Source organism: Mixophyes fleayi, chromosome 2, assembly GCF_038048845.1.
Source record: "Mixophyes fleayi isolate aMixFle1 chromosome 2, aMixFle1.hap1, whole genome shotgun sequence".
Classification (NCBI taxonomy): domain Eukaryota; kingdom Metazoa; phylum Chordata; class Amphibia; order Anura; family Limnodynastidae; genus Mixophyes; species Mixophyes fleayi.
Genome location: NC_134403.1, coordinates 172,463,835 through 172,483,281, shown reverse-complemented (window position 1 = coordinate 172,483,281; position 19,447 = coordinate 172,463,835). Strand labels below are relative to the sequence as shown.

Sequence of the window (19,447 nt, the reverse complement as noted above, 5' to 3'; positions counted from 1 at the left end):
ACTTAAAACTTTTCAAGCACAAGGCCCCATCCATTGTTTGCTGAGGCACAGGTGATGATGGAGATGACTTGTTAGCCTTATCATTCATTTAATCTGCGGAGGGTGGATGAGTACGTAGATAGTGATAAGGAATCTTCTATTCCCTTCTGATGGGATGATGCATTCCTAGATTAGTGGATATCATTCTGAGGCAGGTACTGTAAGTCTTGAAGTTGAAAGACCATGAAGATACTGCATTGTTTAACAGGTATGAATAGCATCTAGTAGTACTTGTTAGGATAGTGTCCTAAGATTCAGTGCTGAATTAAAGGCTGTTTGTGATTTCTTATAACCAGTTTTGCTATTTCTGAACAGTGAGAGCCACGGAAAATGTGTGCATGGAAAATTGTATTGTATTGTTGCGCCACGTGGAACGTGACCACTGCAATATTGATTTTTCGGGTATAGTGACCCTGTTGACTGCATTTTCATTACCTCAAGCTTGGCATTCAGACTCTCTGTCATGGTAAAGCAATGGATGTATGGGCCAAGATGTTACTGAAAGGACTGCAGAATGGAGAGTTGATACAGTTGGCCTTCCTTTAGGAAGCAGCCATTTAGGTATAAGATGTGACTTTAAGGAAAGCCTTAATAGTGCAACACTCTTGCGCATAATGACCCAAAAGGAAGACCAAATAAAACTGCTTGTATTGTTCAAAATACAATATGAAAAAGTGTAAAGTGAATTGCATTCACCTATTTGAGGTGATCGATTTGCTTCTAGGATTACTTTAAACTTTTCTTCTCTAGTATAAGGTACACATTAAACCTGTGTTAAGAAGAATAGATTTATACCTATTGGTGGTGTATTCCCAATCGTGTTGTGAATTGTAATAACTCCTCTAAACACCATCCGGTAATGGTTTATGTTGTCAATTCCAAAGGGTAGGTAGATGATTCTGGAATGAGAGATAATATAGTGCTCTGTGTGTAAAGTGAACCTTGATAGGTATGTCTATGGCACGTAGAAGGAAATGAGAAGGAATACGACACCTTCTGGTGTTGTAATTAGGTAGGTATACAAATTGTCACAAAAGATAAAATAGTAGAGCTATATAAGGGTCCCCAGGTAGAAAAGCTTCAGTGTTAAAGGACAGCAACTATATTCTAGTGAACCAGAGATACTGCATGTCACCACCTCCACCTAGTATGAGTGTGAGCATACCAGATATAAAAGAATTATTCGCTTATGTAGTATTCCATCATATGCAGCCTCCAGCGATATCTGGAGCGAAGGTGGACCGCTGATATTATGGCTGTGCAACTCAGATAAGCTATAAAAATATATATATACCTTATCTGTAATCCACATGTGCTGGATATGCTGTTTAGTAGTCCTTTCTCTGATATTCTCACCTTCTTTTACTAATAGGACATAATTTTCTTTCCACTAAATACTGCAAACCCAAGCAAGAAATGCTTCTTTCTTTTCTCCAGCCACAAGTGGGATGGGCATCTCAGCCTCTTCTGTTTCATTTGAAGAGGAAAAATTTCAGGAATAAAATTTGAATGTGATATTATCACAGCGCAAACTAGTATTTTGTAAATTAACAATTCTATGTTTTTCTTAAAAGTTAATATGCTGTAGAAATGCAATTATTATTTTAGCAAAAGGGGCAGGCTGCTGAGATACCCATCCCACCTTTGGCTGAAGAAAAGAGAGAAGCATTTCTTGCTTGGTATGTCAAAAAAGTTTTTGCTCTCATACATAAACAGCTTGACCATGAATTGTTGGAGGACTTGCTTCAGAAATACCTTTCCAGGAGGCCTGTCTTGTGGTATGAATTGTGTACTTGAGAGGTCTTTTGTGCAGCACTTGGTTATTTCTGCTTTTGCAGCTTGGTATTAGTTGCCCTTCATTGGCTGGCTACTGTATCCCTGGGTATTTTGTGGCAATGGGCCACATTGGAATGGAACATCTAATTGTACTAAAGTAGGTAGCACTGAGCTTATTTTGTATTGTTCACTAGAGTAGAGAGGGGCAGGGAAAAATCAAAGTAAGCTTCAGCAGGTACTTACTCTGCCTAAGGGTAGGTACACACTGAAGTATTTTCCGACCAACGTATTTACAACGATTTTACTAACGACTGAATGTCCCGATCGCTTGAGTACACTGAGACGATTTGCCTTCAGATCTGTGCTCTTCATCTGGTCCTCTAGTTTAGAGAATTACAGCACAATAGTCACTCATTCATTCCTATCACACTGATTAAAATTGCCTTGTTATAGCTATCCACACGTCCTTACGGATTTTGTTAGCTTCTGTGACTATAAAACTAAATTTTCAGTCTTATAACGAACAAACAAACTATTCTATCTACAGCACTCTCTGCATTTAAGTCACCAGGACATGTTCATTGCCGGCATCGGCTAAAAAGACCATGGGCTAGATTTACTGAGCTGCGGGTTTGAAAAACTGGGGATGTTGCCTATAGCAACCAATCAGATTCTAGCTTTCATTTATTTAGTACCTTCTACAAATTGACAGCTAGAATCTGATTGGTTGCTATAGGCAACATCCCCACTTTTTTCAAACCCACAGCTTAGTAAATCTAGCCCCATGACTGTAAATTCTATGGAGATCGTGAGTGCATACACACTACATAATCGGCAGGTGATTGAAACGAGATTATTAAACAGTACTACCAACCAAATGAAACAACAATCTGCACATTGGAACAATTGTTGTTCATTGTGTGATTCCATTAACGCGATATGTGGCTGAGCAGTCGTTTATCGGGTGATTGGCCCAATAATCTGCTGCAAAACCTCCAGTGTGTACCTAGCATAATACAATGAGTATCATCCTAGTGGGATTTGTACACATAGATTACATTGTTTAAATTGCTTGTTATATAATTATTATTGCACAATGGATTTATTTGTTTAATTCAATCGTATACAATAAATGTAAAGCAGATGTGAAAATGTACTGTGCTCCGCAATATCTGGTACCAGTCCTGAGGGTATTAATGTGATTAATATTTCCACAGTTGGGCAAAGTTCAACACTGGTACCGCTATGGTTAAGCCACCGAAAAGTTCTAGATACAAGGCTTATAAATTATTTAGACAGTAGGTGCTGAAATATATTTGTATGTTTCATCTGAAGCTGGCCATACATGTTAAAAACTGATTTTAAGATCCAATGATTTTTAATGGAATTGTACTCAAAAAGTGTGCTGGTGATAATACATTCAATATCAGATATGGATGACTGAATCACTTGATATTCTGATTGAGAATGGTGGAAAATGTTAAATAACGTGATTGAAAGTTGCTTGAAGTGTGTTCTTTATGATCATGCAACAACAGTCTAATGATGATACACACTGAAACGATTGTTTATTCTTATATTCTCAATCATAGACTAGGGACCCTCCAGCACTATATATCTCTCAAATATAGAAAAAAGTTGGACAACCTTCATCATCATCTATTTATATAGCGCTACTAATTCCGCAGCGCTGTACAGAGAACTCACATCAGTCCTTGCCCCATTGGAGCTTACAGTCTAAATTCCTTAACACACAGACTAGGGTCAATTTCATAGCAGCCAATTAATCTAGCAGTATGTTTTTAGAGTGTGGGAGGAAACCGGAGCACCCGGAGGAAACCCACGCAAACACGGGGAGAACATACAAACTCCACACAGATCAGGCATCGAACACATGACCTCAGTGCTGTGCTGCCCATAACCTTGAAAAAGATCCCCTGGAAGGATTGAAACACATTGGAAAGTGTACCTTGAGAGAGGATTATCCTTCGTGGAAGATGACATCTATTTAGGCGATCTGCTGTGAGACGGGCATATATATATATACTGCATGCATGATTGCTTATCAACATGATATCTGTATTTTTGTGCATCCCTGTTTTGGAACCAACATTGATGAAATCTCAAATTATTCTATACAAGATTCCAAAAAAATATTTTGTGAGTAGGTTTTCCACATGAGTGGCATATGCTGAATGGTGATTAATATAAAGCACTTGTTTCAGGGATTTCAGTGGTATATTGTGTAAGTGCATGCATAGAGGGGGGGAAATTATGTAAACATGTGGAATTCAAGGGAAGAAATTTCTGTGCTACAATGTGTTATTATTGAACCACTGTTATTGTAGATTGGTTATACTTATATACAGAGTTGCACTATTTTCTGTTTATTTTTTCTCCCTACATGTATTTCAGCTTCTCAACATAGAAGAGTTGTGAATGACATTTTTCCTACTCACCATTGAATATAAGTATTTTATGTCAATTTTTACTTTATTTGAGAGATATATACCACTGGATAGGTCCCTAGTCTATAATTGAGATTATTTGAATATAACTAGTGTGTATAACTAGTGTGTATTTGCTTTAGGTACCTCCCAGAGGCAATTGACAGTGAAGCGCCAAACGAATTTCTTTAACCTTCTCTATATGATTGTTCATTCTTAGCCTGATTGCTTTTTTTAAAATGCAATGTTATATCTTTAACCGATAATTTGTTATATTAACCCCCTCTTCAACTTATCTTGTCTAGGACCTGGGCTCCAGCAGCCCCATCTCTAGTTACAGATCTGCCAATAAAGTGAATCTTTAACAACTATATGTAAAGATGTAATTTTCTTTGATAATGAACATGATGCAGCTGCCTGTCTCCTGTTGTGAATGCATACTTGCCTATCTACATGAATGTCTGGGAAACTCACAAATTTCAGGCAGTCCTTCCGGCTCCCCAGGAGGGGTGGGGTACGGGTTGCCGATGACGATAACAGGTCATTGTGTTATCGTCATTGGCTAAGCGATTACAACCGCCCAGGAGAGCAAGCCTTTGCCCCAGATACCACCCACTTCCTAGTGAAGTGGGCAGGACAGGGGTTTAAATAATGTGATTTGCCTCAAATTATTTCATTTTGGCCCTGCACCCGGCCTCAACGTGATCGCGGCACGTGGCCATGGGGGCATTGCCCAAATGATATTTATGGCACCACAAATGTAAGATGTAAAATGGTGCAAAATTGCTAAATGTTCTTAATTTTCAGGGAAGAGGCAAGGTTTTAAAATTGTTTCCCTGGAAATGTCCCTATTTTTCAGTATAGTGCCCAGTACAATTCTTATACTGTACATGCAATGCTCACTATTTAATCTCGTTCTTTGGGATTAAACACATTTTACATAAATGGAATTAAAAAAATGTGTAGCACAAAGTTTAGTACACATATAGTGCATGAATTGTAGTGCATGTGCTTAGATGCCCCTATTGTGCAGGCGCAGCATCGTGTTCCCGGAAATCAGTTTAACATGTTGGCAGCTATGAGGATAGGGGACAGCGGCAACCTGTGGAATAGAGCGCGAGTTTTGCATGAAATGTCGCGAGAGTAACACGCGCAGACACCCGAGATCTCCGTGCTATAAAACCCTACCGCGCGCCATCTTCTGCCTCATTCTTCGCCCTTCCCTATGCAGGTAAGAGCTGGTGCCCGGCATAGAGGGGATCACCCAGCCGCCCCAGGATCTGCGTTACCAGCTCCACGCACCAGTGTGCGCATTTATATGCGGGTAATTCAGCAGAGCTGTAGTGTGCAATATGAGACTTGTTGCAAATACTTAAATCTCTGCTCGATTGGGAGACAGTAACGAGCTGAAACAACCCGCGTGTACTTTACGATTGGCATATTGACGAGCTAGATCTCCTCTGTGTGTACTGTGCTGATCAATATATCGATATTAGCGTAGATTGATGCTTGATGCATCATTTTTTTTTTTTTTTTTGCAGGCCTGACTTTTTTTTTCCCCAGTGTGGCGGTCTTGCTGTCACTGACTGCCTTATTGCATATTCTGGCACATTCCTACATGAATATGTCTAACGCATTCAATAAGGCAATATAGATATACAGGTTTTGCTTCCATCATGTGAAAAAATATTGCATTGATGACAATGAGACCTGGTACATGTTTCAGGTGTTTGAATTCTAAAACTGTTTTCTGGTGCTAATCTATGCTCTCCCCCCTCCATCTAGATACATATGCCTAAAATGTTCACTTGCTGTGATGTGGAACTTCTCGGTGTGGATCATGTGCCATGACATTGGTAAGTGCATTCTCTTACTGTGGTCTATGTTGAAAGCACTTGCAGTTATATTGGTTTGTCCTATCTGTTGGTGCAGACCTAATAAGAGTGCTGAGAATAAAACCTTCTCTTGCAACCCACAACTACTTAACTTGTATGAGTTGTGTTACTTACGGGAAGGGACATATTTTTATTTTATTTTTTTTACTACTAAAAATGTTAATTTTGCCTATTTCATACTACATCACTGCCTTCTAACAAATGTATTCAAAGTATTGAATTTATGGCATTATGTGAATGCCTCTTCAGTTAAAAGGGTCTTCCACCAGTCCCTCAACTACTGCCATTTTGAATATATAATATCTAGGGAGCTATTCATTCGAATGTCTGAACTCCCCTTTGTTGTACCAGCTTGTCAAAGCTGAACCTCACTTGTCTTAACTCAATCTCCCATTTACTTTTATGACTTAAAGTTGGCCCCTAGACTAACATCAGATGGTGTAAAGTTAAAAGTTATTGCTAGTTACCTCTAACAATCTTGGCTGAGTTTTGTTGCTGTAAATATAGAAGGGAGTCAAATAATGTTCTGAAACTAAAATGCTCCAGCTCACAAGTGATATAGACATGAAGATTAATTTGCATAAGCATGTTGAAGTGAAGTGTTTTGTGTAGTGGGATCTTCCTGAATTTAATTTGACACTATCTTTATTGGACTAAAATACTTTGTTTAGGCAGTGCAACCCTTATTGTGTTTCTGAAATATAAATATACCATATTAAAGTGTTGCAAGAGCCTTTTTTAAAAAAACGAACGTTTTGTTTTTTTCAGGTGCTGACATTGTAATGTGGAGCATGACCTAAGGTAATGGGCTTAATTTTGAACACTCATTGTAACTTAAGCTGATTGGGGTAGCACCACTTGTGCATCTATTAATGTGGGGGAGTCTTCTAGTTTTTCGCTGTTCTGATGATTGGCAATGTTCAACTGCTCTGATCCAGGGTGACTGACAAACTCCTTTCTGAACAGTTTTATCTAGTAAATAATAATAAAAAAAAAAATCCAGATATCCCAATACTAACTGTTATTTATTTTCTCAGATGGTGTGGAACATGCAGACTTGAAGGTACGGAAGTTGATGCTTTTCTTTTTAAAAATCTTTGTCTGGCAGTTGCTTAAACCTCTGACCAGAGTCCTTTTCCTGAATTTGTTGTGCACTTTAATGGTCTTGTAGACATGAATAATGGTTTTGCATCTACCCTAACCAATCTTCCATCATTATCCATGAAGCATAAAGAGCTTAATACACTTCCCTAACTTTCATGGTTGGTTTAACATATTTGGTGCAATCTCAAAAGGAACAATATTTACTTGTATAATGAAGTTTGAGCTAGCAAATACTTATTCTTGTAACTTAATGCCCTATAGGAGCAAAAACACTGCTGTGCTTATTTTTTACTCCTATCCAGGAGATATTTGGAAGTCTCTATTTTAAATTTCTTAATTCAATGCTGTTACAAACTTCAATGCCTTTTGATTCATGTCTAATAGTTGGTAAATGGTGTGTAGCAGTCTAACTCGAATGTCTTCACTAAGTTGTTTTTTTTTTGGGGGGGGGGTGGGGTTATTTTACAAAAAACTGTTAATGGAAGGAGACTAGATTCCAGTTGAGGTCTATCCCGACGGTACTTTGATGTAAGTTCATGTCGTTGGAAACGCCTCAGAGATTAATCTTGCAGTTTGCTTTGCCTGCTAAACTTTGTTAGTAGGTTATGACTGCATAACAGCACACACTGAAATGCTGGTTTCTGTATGTTATTGCTGCATATGGCTTACACAGAATCTTTCACCCACTTATTTTAGTTGCCAAGAATTTAAATTGGTGCTGGCTGCTAATGAAGTGTAACCACCCTTCTCAACATGCAGGTAACTTGTAATTCTTATCTTTTATTCAACTTACTTTGTTTACTTTTTCAGTGGCCACCCTTTAGTTTTTTGGGGGTTTTTTTTTGTCCAAAGAGGACTTTCTGTTCAAGCAATATAGGTTGAAATATTCTATTAAAACCGTTTCCAAAACTTCAGTTCATGTGATGATATTCTGTTCAACTGCTGTGTGACGGAAGTGTGAACTAAATTGAAATATCTGACTAGAACAGACTTGATATTTGCCTGCTAACACCTGGCTTATCTAGTGTGAATTCAAACTGTTTATGGTTTAAAGTGTCCTGCTATATCATAAACAGATGTGTTAAGAGGTTTTAAAGTTGTTTTAACATGACACCCACCTGAACTGCATGTGAGGAATGGTAGAACAGCTGCATGATTCAAACACATTATTGGTGCATGTTACTTTGCAATGGGAAACAAGTGTCTGTAACTCATTTCCACCTGATTGGAGGGTGGTTTCATATGTAGACAGATTATTATTTTTTTTTCAGCCTGTTGCATCTTTCTGTAGGTTCTGGAGTGCTTGGCGGTGTCTGCTCTCGTGGGTCACAGGTGCCACCGGATTGGTAAGTTGATGAAATTTTCTTCCACGCACTGTATGGTATCTGCATTCAATGGCTTTCTCCCATTGTAGTGTTCATTAAACAGTGCAACAGTAAATCAGTAACTTGCATCGTTGGTTTTCAAGCCTTTTGTGTTTGTAAACCTGGTTTTATGCTGATACAAATCTCTTAGATTAAAAGTTAACTATTTCTTACTTGTGTTACACTTTAAATTTTTTCACAGGTGAAAAACATCCCAATCGTAACCAGTGAAATGGCACATAGTAGCAGCATGACAGTAAGTTTTTCGTACTGACTCCAATCTAGTCTTGAACGAGCTGGCTTGCTTGGAAGTGGGGATGGACCATGCTGGCTGTAGAAGTTTAATAAATGCATAAACCGATATTCTGGTCATTACCAAAGCTGCTGTAACATTCAGTTTGTAGCTCGCTGTGGACATGACCAAAAAGTAAAGCTTCAGAGGTTCTATTTGGATGCTGTAGATTTTACAGTGCAGAACTTCCTGGACAACAACAGTGTACTCTATAGTTGTACTTTATTTATTTTTGTATAAAGTGATCTCTAATTGTAAACTCCTCTTTTCTCCATACAGGTTTAAGACTAAGCTAACAAAGGTATAACTGCATTATGAATTCCTGCTGTTTGTTTCTATCTTAATGGTCACTTCAAAGAGAGCTTCTTGGGCTGAAACCAGCTGTTCTTACGCAGTGACCAAGATTATAATCCCCTACAGGATACTATAGGCACTGTGTGTGTGTTCTATGGTCTTTCATAGAGGTGATAGCCTAGAATATCTGGTATTTATTTTAGACTGTTTTTACATCTGAGGTTTTAAAAGGAACTACATAGTGGCTGGTAAACTTGTAATGTTTTATGAATTTGGAAGGAAAATTGAAGCCTCCTTTCTTACATTTTAATCAAATAAGTGTTATAGCATCTTATAATACGATTTAACTTTTCCTGCTAAACTTCATACACTACTAGCATTTTTTTTTTTTTTTTAGCCCTACTTACATGTAAAATTTAATCAGCACCCCAATAGTCTCTCAGTGCCAAGTATTTTATTAGTGTGCTAGTCCAAGGAAGCTATGGATAACCCCCAAGACATGAATTTCATTGCAGGGATAATATAGAATAGAATTTGTGGCACCATGTGACCCTTATTTATTAGAGTAATCTGTACAACAATTTCTACTCTACTAACCTAGATGCATTAAGACACTAAACTCCTAAAGCAGAAACTTATCAGATGTACATAAATTTAGGGTATAAATAAAATATGAATCTTAATTGTTTTTGTTTCTCTTTTCTTTATCCTTAGAGCAAAAACAGCCAGGACTGCTATATGGATTCAAAATAAACTGTTTTGTATTTGAGTTTTTGTTGTCTTTATTTTAAAAACAAGGTCTTCTGTTTTTACAATGTAGAACATGTTCATTAAGTGCATTTAATGCATTGGTTGGTCTACAATTATAATAGGTCATATTGTGTTGTTTAAATGTCCAATGCAAGAGAAAAGTGCAGCAGATAAAGTGGAAGCTGTAACTGTGTACTTCTTCCACAACTATGCTGCTACAGAAACTATTGCTGCTGTGTAAGTAAAGTGTGTTTGTCTACTAGACATCATGAATACATTAAATCTTAACATTTTCACTAAATATATACATATACTTCCTATCACAGTTGTGTTCCATAAACATAGGTGACTTAGTTGCCCAGAAGTGCTTTTAACTAGCTTCCTGAATTCTGACTTCAACATGAGTCTCAAAGTGTACAATTAGAATAGTTGTCTAGCTGTACCACTGACTCTTGCATCCACACTCTCAAACTCTATACCAGGGAAGGGTGAAAGAATGTTTTTTGGACCAGCTCAAAACAGTTCATGATAGAGACTTAAACACAAGAAACAGTCAAAAGATGAGTGAAGGATTAAAATAGTATGGATGGACTGCATGAGGTAATGCTTAAGTGTTATCTTGCAGTAATAATGCTTATTGTGCTTTACAAAAAAAGACACATTCATGTAGTATCACCTGTTCTATTCAGTTGTTTTTTTGTTTTTCTACATCCAGTTTTTAGTATGTTTACATTTTAAGTAAGCTTCACCTTCTGAGGGAAAGACAATATATAAGCTATCAGATCTGGACTTTTTAAATGTGTCAAATGCGTTTACTGCACAAGATAGTGTCATGGTCCACCAATAAAAGGAAGCTAAATTTTGGAAATTAGGTTTGTGTTGGGATTCTAAATGGCTAGATTAATAACTGTTAGTAATCTAGCTATTTATTAATAAAAGGTTGCTTAAAAACCCTCATTGAATAGAGTTCAGGGAAACATTTTAAAACGGGCAGCTAATCTTATGCAGTTGCCTCTAGTGGTTCTAATTAATAATCTCTTCACATTCCTGATTGTATACAAACTTTTTAGAGAATAATCAGTTACATCAGTGTTGTCAATTAGGCTCCATGTAATTAAGTCAAAATAAGTACTGTAAGGGGGATGTGCCTGATTACCTCCACACCAGTAAGACATTTGGCCCTTGAGAGGGAAACAACTCTTATACCACTGTCATACTAGCGCCCCGGCAATATCCCGGGTTGTTAACCTGGGATATTGCCGGGGCACAGGGCAGTAAAGATAACAAGATTCCCGGGTCGGGCGGGTTCATACTGCACCTGCCCGACCTGGGTTTTAGAAAAAAAAGTGTTCTGTATTTTTTATTAATTAAAATGTTTACTTAACTTATTTTCAGCCAGCGGTGTCTCCGGTGCGTTGCAGGCTGTCGGGGGGACCTCTGGGTACTAAAATGACGTAATTTCTAGTCCATTAGAAATGACATAATTTTAGTACCCAGAGGTCCCCCTGACAGCCGGCAACGCACTGGAGACACCGCTGGCTGAACGTAAGTTAAGTAAACATTTCTTATGTATTTTTTATTAATTAAAATTTTTTTTTTTTTACTTTTATGAATGGTGAGACCCGGGAATTACACGGGTTGCACCATTCATACTGCAGGCGAGCGGGGTCCAACACGGGAATTACCACTCGCAAAATCCCGGGTCTAAGTACTGGGATTTTGTGGTTGGACTATTCATACTGTACCAAGACCTGGGTTTTTCAGCGTGCCTCTGCAGAAACCCGGGATTTTGGTGCAGTATGAATTGGGTATTAGTTGGGATGGTGGTTACTCTCTGTGGGCTTCAGTGCACTTTGGCAGATCAGAATATATCCAAAATGAGGTTTTATTACGGTAGCACAACACCATAAGACATTCAAAAGGTAGAGGGTAAATGGTAGCGTGTAATCTCCAACAGCCTACTAAACTACCCCACAGTAACAATCTTTGTATCCTTGAGAGGTTTATTCTCCTGCAGTGTTACTGGTACTGTTTAGGTAGACAGTACTGTTCTCCCCTCAGCCTGGGCTACTGCCTCCCATAGACCCTTTCTAACTAGGGTTTTATCTGGTGGCAGCACGATGCCTTGTCATGAGGCTTATGTGCTGGTGATTTGTACACCAGGAACCTTCATTATAGAATGAATCTATGCACATACTGCTTTCCTCATAATCCTGACTCTCTACTTGGAGTAGGGTCAAGGTGTCCCAATCATTCCCCTTTCAGCAGGGATATATTGGTGGACACTTACATTATTTAACTGTTTGATATACCGTCTCTGGTACATTAACTGTACAATGGAATGGCTTGACTGAATTAGCTATTTGGTTGGATACATTGCAAAGGGTTACAATATTACGTCAGGAAATAACATGACCCTTCATGCTTCTGTGAAACACATTGTAGTGTTACATGTTTTAAGTCTGATACATTTTCATGCAATAACATTTATATTGATCTATATTAATACATTTTCCAATGCAATTTCAGTCAGTATAGTACTGAGACACATTGTATGGTCTAACCTGATTACCTGTTGACCTAGATAACTACCTTGAGCTGTCAGTTGGCTATTGTAGCAGTCACTCAAACATTGTTTTGATTTAATTACTAACAACCCAGATCTATGACACCTCATAATAGACATTTGAGACAAATGGTAATTACTTTAACACAAGCAAAATGGCTTCTGTAGTCCTGCTAGTTTCACATATGGCAACAGTCTTTATATTTCTAATATAGCAGGTAATCGCAAGGGAAGAAAATATACCTAATAACATGATATAACAATACACCAATACTCTGGTGTATAGACTTGGGCTGGGCCAAGAATTAAAAAGTGCATTAAACTGAGAAATGGGTGATGAATAAAAAGGTCCTCAGTCCAGTGGGACCCTGTTTTGTTGCAGTCCTTAGGCCAGGTTTTATCTGGATCTTTGCAAATGAGAGCGTTAACTGGAATAGAGGTGGGGAAAATAGATTTGCCTGCAGCTTATGTTACAATCCATTGTTTTGGCTTGCCTTTTGGTCATATTAGCAAAGCACCTGTCCATAACAATTCAGTCAGGCATGTCAGAATGGACATTGAATATGCATCTGAACCAGTGATAAACCTTGGTTCAGTCTTGTCTTTGCGTTGCATAGTAGCACATATCTTAGTCCAGTTAATTTTGTATGGGACAATATTGCAGTTCTCCATATACTCAAGTTCTGCTTCCTGCTGTACAAGGGGTATGTTAGCTTCTAGATTTGAATTTGTTTCAGGGAATCGGCAAGGAGGTGTGTAGGTTTCATAATGTCCCAGAGAACATGGTCATGCTTATTATTAATTTTTATTTATAGGGCGCCACAAAGTATCCGTAGCGCTGTACAAGGACAAACAATGGCACAGTACAAGGTGAAACAGCACAGTACAAGTAACAGTAAGCACTATAACTCTGGGGGCTCAGGCACAGCATGAAAGAGAGGGAGGGAGGGGAAAAGTGAGTATAGGCCGGTAACTATGGCCCAAGAGGGTGGGCACGGATGACAGGTTGAGAGTCACTGAGGGGAGCGGAGAGAAGCAAGAGGAGGCAGAGGGACTGAGAGGAGGTGAGCCGAGTAGCTGGAGAGCGCAGTTAAAAGTGATGGAAACAGAAGGTAGGAGAGCCCTGCTCAAAGGGGCGAACAATCTAAAGGGAGGGTAAGACAGACAGACAGACACATGGATGAGACGGAGAGACTGGAGGAAGGGGAAGAAGGGATGAGAAAGAGGTAGCCGACCGGTGGGAGTTTAGGCATGAGACTTTAAGGAAAAGGTGGGTTTTTAATGTTCGTTTGAAAAAAGACAGATTAGGGGAAGTTCTGATGGAGCGGGGGAGTTTGTTCCAATGGAGGCTTATCTTGGGTTGTTGTTTTTTTAAAAGTTTTCTCCATTAGTGTCATGGTCTGGAAGGTCCTTAATGATGCTTCCTAATTATATGCCCAAAGCAATGTGTCTGTTTGACCCAACCTCCATTAGATCAAGGGGCTGCCACTGTGTGAAGGGGAGCTATAGAGCTTCCTCTTCTAGTCATGTCTGAGTGCCTAATATTTTGCGTGTCTCTGTCCCCTATCATGTGTCCCTTTCTGTGGTTGAGTCAGCCAGTATCTTCGGAGGGACTAGTCATCATTATGTCTGGTTCTATATGATGAGGCTCCAAGGGAACATTCTGATATTCTAAGTAGTCTAATAGTTGATGTAATTGTTGTATCCCGTAATTCATGACAGGAATGTCCCACTCGTTTTTTTTCTGCATTGTGTTGTTTGGCTGAGACCACTTTCAAAATATTTATACTTTTCTGTTGGATTTGAGCACCACTCAACATAATTTTTGCTTAATCCATATAATTACTTCTATCTATCATTTCCCATTTTCCCAATTGCTTTACTAAGTGCCATGATCTCAGGGCTAGATAAAGATCTAGATACAGTCATCACTGAAACCATACAATCCCAGAGCATCAGTTTTTCTCTCCGTAGATATTGTAGCTATATTCATCTCTATCTCATGATCAGTGTCCATTTTATAATCATTACATTTTTCAGGATCACCACCGGTGTATTAAAAGATGTAACGCCAGCACTGTATGTTTAAATGCTGTTTTCAGTTATTCATTTGTAACATACAGTTAGAATTATCACCTGATTAGCTGAAAAATACAGTTAGAGTTCTAATTGCCCCATTTTAATTTTTCTATCTCGCAGTAAATCTTCCACTCTCCATATTCTTTGTTCTCTGCCATAGTTGGTTGCTAACATATATAGGAGCAGCATTTTTAGCAGATATTCTGTGAATAAAGGGGTGAACGGTTTTGGGTAGGAGTTACATTGGAAGTATCAGCCAGATGTGCCTATGCAATGAGTGATGGCAGAGGTAGGAGCCAGTTTGTTATGATTAAAATTTGTGGGAAACTGGTAAATGACACTAGTGCTGAAGAGTTTCATCACACCAAAAACAAGGTTTTGATGATTTACTGGACCCATTGAGCTCAACTGTCATTGCTATTGCCATCTCCGTTTGGCTCTTGGAGCCACTAAGCCCAATTGTCAGTATACTAAGTGCCTACTCCACTATCCCAGACAGGAAAGTGGCAAAGGAGCCTTGAATTTATCCACAGTCCTGTACTACTTGGATCACCTGCTTCTCCCCACACTGAATACCCTGACTAACGTACATTCATCCACATCACTCCACCATACACCTGCTCAGTTTAACGTCTCTCTCCTACTTGAGAACAACAACATCATCATCATCATCATTTATTTATATAGCGCCAACATATTCCGTAGCGCTTTACAATTGGGGACAAACGTAATAAACAAACTGGGTAAAACAGACAAAGAGGTGAGAAGGCCCTGCTCGCAAGCTTACAATCTATGGGACAATGGGAGATTGACACATGAGGTTAAGTATACATTTTGCATCTTGGCATGCCAAGTCCTAAAACCGTAGTCTCCAAACTAGGAACGTTTTTAATGGAACCTGAAAAGTCAATGTGCTAGTCCTAACTTAGCCATGTGATCAGCGTGATTATTCAAAACCACATTATAACTGCCGTTGGGGATAAAACCACTGAACAACAAAATCGCAAGGAGGCCAGCTGAGAATCTTGTAAAGTGGGGGCAGTGTAAAAAAACACTCCATGTTGTGTGCCTTATAAATAAAGAATATTAATTATATACTGATGTCCTAACCTCCTTTTATGATACTCAACTTCATTTAAAAATTCTTATATAATAAGATCCTTTATTCCTGCTCACCATTATTCTTTTGTCATGTAAAAAGTCCCCAGATAAGGAGAGTCTCCTTTAAGCCCAGTGTCATCTAAAGCTTCCTTTAACCTAGTGTACTGGACCGACATGATATCCTTTTCAACCCTATTGCATATCCTCTGTTTGTTTTTATAGTTTGTCTCACTTTTATTCAGTTTACATTCAATTTCTTCTTACATTACTTGATAGTCCTCTAGGTTCATAAAGGGACTAATTAACATTAAGGGCCTGATTCATTAAGGAACTTAGGCAGGAAATTTCTTTCTTACGTCTCCTGGTCAAAACCATGTTGAAATGCAAAAGGTGAAAATTAGTTTTCTCTTTTGCACATAAGTTAAATACTGTCTGTTTCTTCATATAGCACACAAATATCAACTTTAAATTTCAGTGTACAAATAAGCTATCAAGTATGTGTGTGCTACATGAAAAAACAGCCAGTATTTAACCTATGTGCAAAATAGAAAAGTAATTTTCACCCCTTGCATTTCAACATGGTTTTGTCCAGGAGACTTAAATAAGAAATTTCTTGCCTAAGTTCCTTAATGAATCAGGCCCTAAGTGATGAAATTTCTTCATCTAACCTACACCAATCTTTTCTTCAATGATTTCAATCAACAAAGGTGGAACAAGAATCTAAAATCCCAAACCAGTCCTTTTAAATGTTTCAGGTGCCATATTGAATGCTAGTAATTTTGTCATTGTTAATCCTCAAATTTTTATTTGATAATGCCATATAGTTTTCCAGGGTGACCGTTTCCCACCACAATTTACTTTCTTTTAATAGTACAAATTCTAATTTCTCCATTATCCGTTGCCCATCCTCATCTATTGTGTGTATCGCCTCTAAATCAGAATTAAATGCCTAATTTATTAAATCTCTTCTCCTTTCCCTATGCTTAAAGACATGATGCTATGTAAACAGGAAAGTGGAGAGAGCTCTCAGTTCAAAATGGCGCCAACCAATCAAGACTGTGCATATAGTACAGTGTTGGCTAATCTGTGATACTCCAGATGTTGTGAAACTACAAGTCCCAGCATACCCTTTCAGCAATAAGCTGTTATATATTGGCAAAGCGTGCTGGGACTTGTAGTTTCACAACACTTGAAGTGTCACAGGTTAGCCAACACTGACATAGTACATTACATGGAGATGCGACTGGCACAGAATACACAAAAAAAAATCAATGGAACAAGGGATAACAGCGCTAAATAACACTGGAATAAATTATGTTATTGATAAAAAATGTCAAAAACCAGGGCAGAATAAATCCGTACTTTATACATTTAATAATGCACATACATGTATTATGGATCCAGTAATAAAATAAAATGAGATAATACTCCTAAGATATATAAAAACCACAATCAACTTTTCAATTGAACACATAAATTGTTATTAGGCAGCATTAGTATGCAAACCATAGCCACAATCGTATATATATATATATATATATGTAGATACTGAGAGCATGAAGTAACGATAATAACAGGTACTTGGATCAATAGCCGGATTATGGAGCCTACTTCAAGTGTCCAGCAATAGATGGGAATTGCGAAAACCAATGGTACTCATGATCCCCTAGTCTCTGCTCAGTTCACTGCTCTCCGGATTAGATGCTTGTACAGCTGTGTGCTGTTAGATAGCCACGATATCCTGAAAAACAGAGTCCTCCTAGTGATCGTGTATAGCAGCTCTCCTACAGCGTGCGGCTGTCAGCACGTGACAGTGTGCTGAAAAAACTGCCCGGGCAGAAACAGGGAACCAGATTGTCTGATCCCTCACAGATTGGTCCGTGTATCGGGTATGTGTTCAAACTCCAAGCGATAGACGGTGATGTGTCACACAGCAATAGGCGACGCGTTTCGTCTCTGAATGAGACTTTCTCAAGCCAAAAAAATAAGATACATAAAATACATGAAATTAAATGCATAAATAAATATGCAAGAACGTAACTTTCTTATTATAACATGTCTCCTACTAATACATAATGGCTTCCTATCTTCATTAAATAAATTATTAAAGCAATGAAGTCACAGAATCGGGATTTGTACATATGTAACATATGGTTCTTATCTCCACATTATGATTATATATTTTCTGATAACTAAGTGGCAAAAGTACATAAATGAAGGAAATAACAGAAAAATCTATAGGTTAGCAACCTCTCTATACTCATAAGAAGCATATGTATGAGAAAATAAATAGCATATTGGAAAATAAAATCTAAAGAATAGTTTCAAATACATTCAGATATATAAGCTGAAGTGCTTCCTATGCAACAAAAAATTTCTCATTCAATTGAAGCTTTAGAGTGATTGCATTTCTGACTGAAAAACACTTAAATATATCCCTCTTTGGCAACAGCCTTACATTACAGAATTTAACGGCATATATCAGAAGATTACAGGTGTGTACAACATAAAAATAAGAGAATCTATATAACTACTTAGCCCTCCTCCTCAAAGGTCCTCCACCCCACGTCCACTTTCGCTCCCTCCTCCCCCCTGGGGGTCTCCCTGTCTTCCGCGCCCCCCTTCTTGGGCCCCGTCGTTTTCGGATCCTCCCTCCCCCTTCCCCGCCCTCTCTAGCTGTGCATTGAGCGTACTGAGTTGCTGTGTTTACTGTACTGTGCTGTCTCCCATTGTATTGTGATTTTGTTTGTCTCTGTACGGCACTACGGACACCTTGTGGCGCCTTATAAATAAATATTAATAATAATAATAACTAACAGAGCAAGGGGCAGGTACCTACTGGCTTATCTGCAAATCAGGCATTTTATATCGTGCTTGGGCCGTTTACCTCATACCATTGGGCACACTGTCATTGTTCCAAGACACATTATTTCTACACTCATCCACTCAACAAAAAGAAAGAAGCTCTCCCACATGCTCTTCAGGGCTTAGAACATGGACTTACCTAGTGTTATGGCCACCGGGTCGGCATAAACTCATAGAAGAGGTCTTCACCTTTAGCAGCCGCCTTTCCCGTAGAGACTGGTTATGCTCACAGGTTCTCTGATGCCCCCAGGTCTTATGCTCAGAGTAGTATGAGTTTATGCTAACACGGCAGCGCACGGGTACAGGAGGTAGCACACGGAGTAGCGGCAGGCCAGAGATCAGCGGACTGGACCGAGCACCAGAGAGAATTTCAGGTACAGGCAAAAGGGTCAAGGTCACTTGCACATGTTCAGGATACAGGGACAGGCGATAGGTCAGGGTCACTAGCAGAGGTTCAGAATCCGGGTATAGGCAGTAGATCAGGGTCACTAGCACAGGTTCAGAATCCAGGGACAGGCAAAAGGTCATACATGGATAATCAATCTCAGGTTTCAACACCAAACACAGGAGCAGGTATCAGTACTGGAACAGGATGCTATAACTGGCAGTGAGGCTCAGTCCTCACTGCCTTAAATAGTACAAATAGCAAATCAGAACAGAGCCCTACCAGCATCCACAGGAATAGCCTAATTGATTAAATTGCTAATGGCCAATGAGGCTAAAGGGTGCCCAGCTAGGAGTAATTAGCCAGGTGGCTGCATGATAAATTACTGGCATACAGCCAGTAAACGAGCAACAGACCCCCCTTAATTAGCCACTATTGGCTGAGTTCATATACCTCCTGTGCGCACGCGCCCGGCTATCTGACAGCTGTC

At 38.9% G+C, this 19,447-nt stretch overlaps 1 long non-coding RNA gene and 5 other non-coding genes across 9 annotated transcripts; all 6 read left to right on the top strand.

Moving 5' to 3' along the window:
• The first annotated feature begins 5,588 nt into the window (after nt 1-5,588).
• LOC142138366 (uncharacterized) lies at nt 5,589-9,980 on the top strand. 4 transcript variants are annotated; one of them, XR_012688018.1, is made up of 8 exons: nt 5,845-6,118; nt 6,926-6,958; nt 7,195-7,220; nt 7,958-8,020; nt 8,553-8,607; nt 8,828-8,881; nt 9,197-9,218; nt 9,926-9,980. It is a non-coding gene; the product is annotated as an uncharacterized LOC142138366 (long non-coding RNA). The 4 variants fall into 4 exon arrangements; XR_012688016.1 differs by having other exon boundaries at nt 5,589-6,118; nt 8,828-9,218; XR_012688017.1 differs by having other exon boundaries at nt 5,851-6,118; nt 9,197-9,980.
• On the top strand, nt 5,850-5,983 carry LOC142141869 (small nucleolar RNA SNORA1). Its single transcript, XR_012688903.1, has one exon. It is a non-coding gene; the product is annotated as a small nucleolar RNA SNORA1 (small nucleolar RNA).
• LOC142141888 (small nucleolar RNA SNORA40) lies at nt 6,159-6,284 on the top strand. The gene has a single exon (XR_012688920.1). It is a non-coding gene; the product is annotated as a small nucleolar RNA SNORA40 (small nucleolar RNA).
• LOC142141864 (small nucleolar RNA Z40) lies at nt 7,054-7,125 on the top strand. The gene has a single exon (XR_012688898.1). It is a non-coding gene; the product is annotated as a small nucleolar RNA Z40 (small nucleolar RNA).
• LOC142141875 (small nucleolar RNA SNORA18) lies at nt 7,761-7,883 on the top strand. The gene has a single exon (XR_012688908.1). It is a non-coding gene; the product is annotated as a small nucleolar RNA SNORA18 (small nucleolar RNA).
• Nucleotides 8,632-8,769, top strand: LOC142141865 (small nucleolar RNA SNORA8). Its single transcript, XR_012688899.1, has one exon. It is a non-coding gene; the product is annotated as a small nucleolar RNA SNORA8 (small nucleolar RNA).
• Nucleotides 9,981-19,447: the final 9,467 nt, after the last annotated feature.